Here is a 9,143-nt window from a genome sequence, read left to right as displayed (position 1 = left end):
CTCTGTCCTCCTCTCCGTTCGTCACTCTGTCTCACTCTCTCTCTCCCTTCCCTCCTCTTCTCGCTTGGTTTCTCTTCGATCTCTCAGAACTGACTGTCCCTCCCACTCTCCCTTTAGCTCACTCTTGTTTCCACTTCTTTCCTCATCCCCCCCCCCACCTCCTCCCTTCTCTCTCCACCTGTCTCATCCCTCCTTCTTGCCTGTCTATCTGTCTGCTCTTCTCACTTTTTGTCTGTCTCCCTCCCTCCCTTCCCTGTTTCTCTCCACATGTCCACACAACTCTCCCTCCTTCCCTTACACCTCACCCGGACTCCCATCCCTCCCCCCCTCCGAATTCTCTGACTTTCCCTGTTATCTCAGGAGATGCATGATCTAGAATCAGATGTGATAGAATGGACTCTCCCTGCTGTATTCCTTAAGTACTTCCTGTCATAATAACGCCATTGTGTATGTCTAAATGTTCTGTGTTGCAACACCTTGATGTAGGCACAAGTGAATGATGCCCTTTGCCACTGCCAACTCATTATCATACAGTTTCCGTCATTTCATCATCACTAATGTAGCACTGTATGACACAAACGATGACTCATTATAGTCTGAAACAAGCTTTTATGACGTAGATAGATCACAGTATGTTGACTCAAACTAAAATTATACAAGGACGTAAAAGATAATTTATCACTGAAATGTGGGGTGTACAAATGATTAGAAACTCCTCTAATGTCAAGGCCTAAAATTATCTCTAAGAGAATAATCATTATGATTTTTCCCTGATGCCCTTTTAAACCCATTCAGTTGTGGTTTATGCTGAGGTTTGGAGATGCTGGTTGTCCTCAGTGCTGTGCAATGGTGTGTAGTGCCTAAACTCAATACTATACATTATTTAGAGTCTGAAGTGTATTCACACTGGAAAAGTAAGAAATTGCAGGACACTTAGCAAATTCCATGACAATCTGCCTGTTAGATATAAAATATCTTGTGTACAAAGTTGATATTTAGACCTGTGGGTGGCGCTTATGGATAGTTTGCAGCATAAAAAAAAATGGAAAGGGATCATCCTCTTGGGATCATGAATATCTACTGAAAACTGCATAATTATCCAGCCTTTAGTTTTCAGGATGTCACAGATGTAAAATATGTTGGTAAAGACCCAGCAGCAACCTCCATAGCTGAAAAAAGAAGCCAACATGGAAGTGATAAAAGCTGCAGTTCCTTGAATGGCCACTTGAGGCTGGCTCTGAGAATGAGTCAGTCCCCCATAGATGTCTGTGTTAAAGCAACACTTACCTTTCTGGAAATGTTACACATTTCTTTGTTTAGGTTAAAATGCTATTAATAAGCTGATGGCACACTAAAATGTAAGTGAATTCCACCAGAGATAAAAACTCATAATTGTACCATTCTCATATGGTTCTAAGAAAACTCCAACCAGTCACAACGTCCTAGCGTCTTGTCTGTCTTCCCCACGTGGAGGCCTGACTTAACCACTCACGTAACTTACGTTATATTATAGAACTCATCAGTCATCACTGACCCCAGATAAGTTTCAAAACTCCAGGGTTGCGTTTGACTGTGCAGGACAGGTAACATTATGTTTAGTTATAACATATAATGTTATATGACAACACAGCATCCAGTTGCTAATGGCTAACGTTAGCCTACTGTAGCATAGCCTCTGAAACATTAACGTTATCTTCCTTGTGCATTTCCACTTACTAGTAATGTTAACGCTACTATCTAACGTTAGCACTGCAACCTTATTCTAAAACTCATCAGTCATCACTGACTCCGGTTGAGTTTTAAAACTCCGGGGTTGCGTTTGACTGTTTGGTTGTAACGTTACAACATGACAACTGTATGTCAGTTTATAAGATATCTAACAAATTAGCACCCCAAGAATGGCGTCGTCATGTTATATACTTAACGTAAAGTTACGTAGGTTAGGTTTAGAAAAAGAAACATGGCTGGGCGTCGTCACATCACAAACTGAACATAAAGTTATATATTTAACACAAAGTTGCTTCAGTTAGGTTTAGAAAAATAAACTACAGTGACAAGGAGCTCTTAATTAACTCAAAGGTCACTTGGTTTCGCATGGGACACAAACACCAGTCTCCCAGGGGAAAGTTCTGTTTGTTTGACCAACCCACCACCCCAATTTGCCCTTTGACAGCAATTCATCACATGCATTGCAGCCTTCCCGATAACATGAATTATACACAGATTGTGTTGAATTACTTTTCTTAGGTGTACACACAAACAGCGCATGAAAACAGCCTTTAATCTTTATGTAACTCACCCATTTACAATTTATTAAGGCTTAAAGTAACATATTTTTTGAGTGACAGACTGTCTAATATAGGCGTCACCACAGGCTCCTGAATGGTAGTCCGCTAACCAGTGGGTGATGTCATGGTGACTATATCCATTGTTCTTAAGGTCTATCGTAAAGACGAAGGGTGGAAGTTCAGCAGGTAACTAAAATCGTAAGGAATCATCTTTCAGCCTTCACCTTTAGATCCTATAGAGCAAAAACATTGGTCATATTAATACTTTTGAATGGCAGCAGCCAATATTTTGTGCTAAACAGTATTATTAATACATTATTATTAATATACACAGAATAATATAGTTATTAGAATGGGAAAGCCTATGATATCACATTTACATTTGAATATCACGTTTTTAGCTAAGTTGAAGCAGACTTGACTCATCTTGTTTTACCACTAGATATAAAAGCTGTAGGGCCTTCAACATAGTTCAAATACAACCAGCCATAAATCACTTCAGATTAAACACAGATATTGAGGCACCACTGCAGGATGCCAGACATGTTTAAACCATGTGTAGACATACTCCTTGTATAATTTCATCTCAGTAGAATAGCCATGTTGGGTGGGTGTCCAGTCTATGTGTTGTAATTCTGTGCTGCAGGGCTCGCTGGCTGCGTTGAGAGAGGCCTCATCCTCATCCACCATTCTTCCTCTGGTCCTCTCCACACTGCATCTGTTGATTCCCTCTCTCATCCTCCTCCCCTCTCCTCTCACTTGTCTCCCTCCCTCCTTTCTCATCTCCTTCCTCCTCATCCTCATCCTCTCCAGTCTATCTGTGTTATCTATCTATCTATGGTCTGCAGGAGAACACCACACACAGCATTGCTGAGCAGAGGAGAGGGATCTGAGCATGTATGTCTGAGCGTGTGTGTGTGTGTGTGTGTGTGTGTGCACGTACGTGTGTGTGTTACCAGTATATGTGTGGGTGGAGGGAGGAGGGGGGCAGCTTGAATTTCATTATCCAGTCCTGCAAGCAAATACACACCAGAGAGAATGTACAGAAACTACCTAGGTGCTGATAGTTAAAGAGTCATACCTCACTGCCAAATGAGTTGCCATGTTGATGTTTGTCAGCATGTCTCATCTGTATGCAGAAAACAGACTTCTTCCAATGAGCATCAGGCCTCTGGATCAACTCTCAGAGCCTCGTCGCGCCCCCTACTGACACAGGAAATAAATCGTTTTTCTGCCGACAGCCGAGAGACAGATTCCCTGAAGACAAAAGACTGTAGGCGGGGTTTAGAGACTGGGCCATCTGCGTGCTGGGGAGGGCTGCTGTGTGCGTGTGTGTATGTGGAGGAGACAGAGAGAGAACCCCCTATGCAAGACCTTTATTTGCATTATGAAAAAGTGGGTAGGCTTGTGAGCATGGCCTTCTCATATCCCACCAAACCAAGTTCTCACAGTCAGAGTCAGTGATATACAGAGGAATATTTAACCCTTTTGTTTTGGGCTCCCATAAACCCATTGCTATATGTATAAAAATAATATTTGTAGCTACAAAATCAACATTTTTTTTCCATTTCCCTTTTGTTTATAGATAATGATCGGAGTGGTAAGCCCCCCCCACACACTCCACTTGATAAAAAGTGACACAACATTACCAAGGTTGTTTTTTTTTTTTCCAGTTATGCTACACAGAGATGTAATTTATGTGGGAGGTCACTCAGAGCCCAGAGAAATTAAACTACTTGTTAGAACCACAAACTGTGAGAAAACTCCAACAACATTAATCCAATCAGACTTGCTTCGCATTAGCAGATTTTGAGATAATGGGCCCATGGACACAGATATGAAAAAGGCCCCACCTCCTCTACATAGGAGCAGGGTCCACTGTTTGTGGTGGTTTTGTGTTTTATTATGATCTTTTTTTAAATCTCTTTGATGTATTTTTTGTGGTTATTCTATGCCCCTTTGAGTTCATTATGTGTATTTTTAGGGCATTTTGTGCCAATTTGTAGTCATTTTTTGTCTCCTTTTGGTGCCTTTATCTGTTTTTACACTTGTAATGAGTCCCCTTATGGTTGTTTTGCCAATTTCTGAAGTCATTTTTTGTCTCACTGTGGTTATTTTGTGTCTCTTCTTGATTGTTTTGCCTTTTTTGTTGGTATTTTTGTCTTTTTGCAGTTTCTTTGCATCCCTTTGTGGACTGTTTGTGTCTCTTTGTGAGCATTTTGAGTCTCCACCTAGTCAGCACGTGTTGATGTAGGTGATATTTCTCAGGTGAAGATCTAGGGGGTGGCTGACACTTTGGCCCCCTTGGCCTGTGCTTGGTAGGTCCGTTCAGTTATCCATCCATGTTGCTTGGAATTTAGGAGGGTTACTGTAAACTCTCAACACCAGTCATTAGAGAGCAAATGAAAATCTACTGTCTATTTTGATAACTGATTCACTTCTCAGATTTGATGCATTTACGTGTAATGTATGATAATAACTGATAATAAATTTGGAACTGTTGGTCAGACAAAACAAGAAATATGAAGACCTCATCTTAGAAATATTCACTGCACTTGCTGCTTTAGAGCAGATAAAGGGTGAAGGGTGATTCAAGGATCTTTGATTGCCATTCACATCACATTTACATGCAGTGGAACGAAATTTCAATTCTCAGGTCCCGGTATAGCCCATGTAAACGTTGTAAACAATACAAATATATACAATAGGTATAAAAAAAAGGAAGAAAATATAAAAAGATAAGTAAGAAATATAAAAAGATAAGTATGCAGGCAAATATAAAAGGTAATAAGGGCAGATAAAGTGACAATGAGATATATCAACTAACAACATTTCAAACTTCAGTATATGTGTACATTTAAAATGCCATGATTGTGTTGTAATTTAACCACAGAAGTCTCACAACAGTACAGTATGTGTTTCTGTAGTTTTGAGTTTAGGCTTTCAGTGACCTTAATGGTATCCTTTGTCTCCTTGGGAATCACTCTGTGGTCCTATAGGGCCCCATAGAGTGACTTTGATATAGTATTCCTCCAACCACATTTTTGTGGTTGCTTTCCAACCTTATGACAGAATATGCAACTCTATCTTTGCTGCTGCAGGGTGAGGGGAGATACCGCAGTGTGTTTTATGCTTCACCAGCCAATTACAGTTTGTTTGTAAGAGCTGGCGTCAAGTGTAGCTTAAAAGAGTGTCTGAAATGTAAGCCAAGGCAGCTAAAGTTTAAATAATAGCCTTTATTTTCTATCCCCAATTGTCTCTTTTCTTGTCCCGGGCTTAACTCTAGGGTTGGAGGAAGAAATTAAGAGCTGCAATATTAGTGGAGTGATTTCATGCTCCATGTTCCCACCTAGTGGACAATATTATGAACTGCTTCTCAGATGACAAGAATCAACAATGATCTGATTTAACCTTTTTCATTTATTTATTTGTAAAAATAATTTTGTGTGTGTGACATCATATATATATATATATATATATATATATATATATATATATATATATATATATATATATATAGTGTTACAGAGAACAACAAAAATTAATAATTGCAGACATATATGGACATATAGTCATCTAAGCAACACAACACAGTACATGGCCATTATACTGTAAATACAAGATTAACAGAGATAAATTAGAAAAATGAAATAAAACAGTAAAATTATTAAACAAAATTATATATCATCTAAACACATCACATAACCCCAGTTTTAACATATTCTTGTGTAGATACTGTAGCTTAATAGGTGACTGGTAGGCTATATGAGATTTACAAAGAGTATGATATCTGAAATAAGTTATATTAAATAAAATTAAAGTGAAAAATAATCAATATCTTGCTAATAGCAGAGTGTAATGGGTTCCAACATCTCATTGGACTTGTCATCAAAGTATTGTTGGCTAAATTGTGATATACATACATACATACATACATACATACATACATATATATATATATATATATATATATATATATATATATATATATGTGTGTGTGTGTGTGTGTGTGTGTGTGTGTGTGTGTTATCTTAAAATCCCTGCATTTCAGTTGTCTAATGTGATTGATGATAATGTTTAAAAAATATTCTCTCATAGAACAGAAGAGAATGTTGAGGCCAGTGGTTATGCTTCAACAACATGAAGTTTGTCCAGTCTTGACCCTGCTCAGCCCTCTGACGGTCTGCCGTCACTTTCTAAACAAGGAAACCGTATTCGCGCGAAAGAAGTGCTGCTTTCAAATGCTGTCGGAATAATAGGCAAAAAATAACTGGCGTAGTGACAGCAATTGCACATGGTAGCGTGGCCGAGCGGTCTAAGGCGCTGGATTAAGGCTCCAGTCTCTTCGGGGGCGTGGGTTCGAATCCCACCGCTGCCAGGAAGCTTTTCTGTGGAGAATTCACAAATGTGCTGATAGTAGTGTAGTTGACAGTTGGATTGTTTGTGGTACAGGCTATCTTGTGACTGTACTGAGTCTGATACTAGTTCTCATTGTAGTACAGGGTGGTATTGATAATCATGCAAACCAAGAGAATTCCTCTCAGATGAACATGGACTTTATGTAGTTTGTTTTTAGGGCCATGTCTACAATTTATGGTAAACTTTAGTGCTACAGGTTTATAACTCAGAATGTTTTAACTTGAGAACTGTGTAATCATAAGAAATGTGTCAAACTATAACTGTGATTAAACTATAACAAAAGCCAGGATTCATCCACTTTCATTAATACTCTGACCCAGTGGAATATAATTTCATTAAATGAAGTACTGTACTTGTGTTTGAGTACTTTCATTTTCTGCTGCTTTAAAATTTTACATTATTTTGCAGGTTTTCTTAACAAAATCTAAACTGACTGAATAACATATAATGCATTGTTATGGGATACATTTCACAAAGCTGTGAGGAACAGAATAGAATAGAATAAATCTTTATTGTCCACCAGGGTGGAAAATTGTCTTTGGCTCACCAACATACAGGATGTAGCATAACATAACACATAACAGAGCAGAAAAGTTTCAGCTGTCTCCAACTCATCCAGTTACAACACTAAAAAAGGCCTCTTACACATTAATGCACCACTAACAACATAGTGCATAATGGGGGTCATTATGCTGCTTAATGAGGAACTTTCCCCTTTGATACTTTACATACATTTTGCTGATAACAAATTATTTTACTTAGTAACATTTTGAATTCAGGACATGATGTTTACTTGCACATTGTGGTTTGCTAATGTCACTTAAATTATCTGTACACCTTCCACTGCTACTCCAAGTAACATTTAGGAAACACAACTTTGACTTTTCTTTGTTTTTTTCAAAGTACATAAAGATATATTTTAAAAAATACAAAAAGTGCTTTATTCACTTTGTTGTGTTAATTGAATGTTTTATTTTATTATAGTCAAAAGAAAACACAGAAGAGAAGCAGCATTTAATGTTTATGTACCTCTCTAAGCTCTTTTAAATCAAGGCTGAAGACTTTTCTATTTGCTGCAGCCTTTTTTAAATCAAACATTTATTAATTTCTTACACTGCACTGTAACTTTCATTCTTGTATTTATAATTATAATGTGTTTTCTTTTTTGGACTCTGTCTTGATGCTCTAGATGTTTTATGTAAAGCACTTTGAACTGCCTTGTTGCCAGACTTGCCTTGCCTATATGGTTTACTACCAATAATAGGTCATATATGTCATTATCATTAGCAATTGTATCTGAATGTTGTGTTTCCTTTTCCTTTCTTTTGAATTAATTTTTTTCATGCACAAATGGAAAACTTTATACACTGTAAATTAAGCATTTTTTCATTATTTTTTTTAGATAAAGCAAGTCCTAAAGGTCCCATATTTTGCTCATACTCAGATTCATACTTGTATTTTGGGTTTCTACCGGAACATGTGTACATGTTTTATTGTTAAAGAAAACACAATATTTGTCTCATTCTGTCCACCTGAATATACCTGCAATCACCCTGTCTAAAACGTTCCATTTTTCTATCTCCATAGACTGTTTCAATGGAATTACATTGCTAGGCGAAAGTTTGGGTCCATGTTTAGTTCCTGTCAGCTGATGTCATTCACATACGCTGCAAAACAAGAAATAAAAAAGGACCCATTACATGAGACCTGGATAAAGCATTGGCAGCAGGCCCCAGTTCATTCATATGAAGCTACCTCAGTGGCGCATAAAGTTAAAAATCTAGATTTTCATGGTATGAAATTACCTGGATGATTAGCACTGCTTACTAGTCATTGGGCCCAAAGAGTAGGTGCACTAAAGACTTACTTGAGCTGACTTAGCTGTCCGCTAACTTGAATGTGGATTAAGTAATTTAATCTTGTAGCTCTTTTAGATTTTCTAGACATTATTGGACTGAATATATTAAATCTTGATAATGGAATGAGTCATTTCATGGGGGTCGTGACTTAAAAAAATTGTATCCGCTGATTTATAGAGGTCTCTTTCCCTATGTAAGTCTATGGGAAAAGTTTTTTGGGCCCAGTGCATCTCTTGATGGACCCCGTTAATTTCAGTATCATTGTTTGGCCACTATGAAAACTGGCTTCACAGCTTGGGCCACTAGCTGGCCATTCAGAATGCTTATGTTTCAAACTGTCTTTATAGTTGTGACATCACAAAGTCACAGAAACCCTGACGGCTTGTTTAAAGGCACAGTTTTTGAATACTGTGTGCACCTGTCTGTGGACTGAGTTGAGTGATTTGATAGCAGTATTTATATAGCTCCTATACTGGCTTTATTTTTTTATTTTTTTTAAAAGGTGGAAATCTGACACTTCCCAAACTGGGACCTTTAACAAAACTAACTAACTAACTAACTAACCAAATAAATTAAT

General features: G+C 37.8%; 1 non-coding gene across 1 annotated transcript; it reads left to right on the top strand.

The window, feature by feature from the left end:
• The first annotated feature begins 6,584 nt into the window (after window positions 1–6,584).
• On the top strand, window positions 6,585–6,666 carry trnal-aag (transfer RNA leucine (anticodon AAG)). Its single transcript has one exon. It is a non-coding gene; the product is annotated as a tRNA-Leu (tRNA).
• The last annotated feature ends 2,477 nt before the right edge of the window (window positions 6,667–9,143 follow it).

Source organism: Epinephelus fuscoguttatus, linkage group LG23 (genome assembly GCF_011397635.1).
Source record: "Epinephelus fuscoguttatus linkage group LG23, E.fuscoguttatus.final_Chr_v1".
NCBI lineage: Eukaryota > Metazoa > Chordata > Actinopteri > Perciformes > Serranidae > Epinephelus > Epinephelus fuscoguttatus.
The sequence above is the reverse complement of the archived record's forward strand: the minus strand, read 5'-3'. Positions and strand labels throughout refer to the sequence as shown.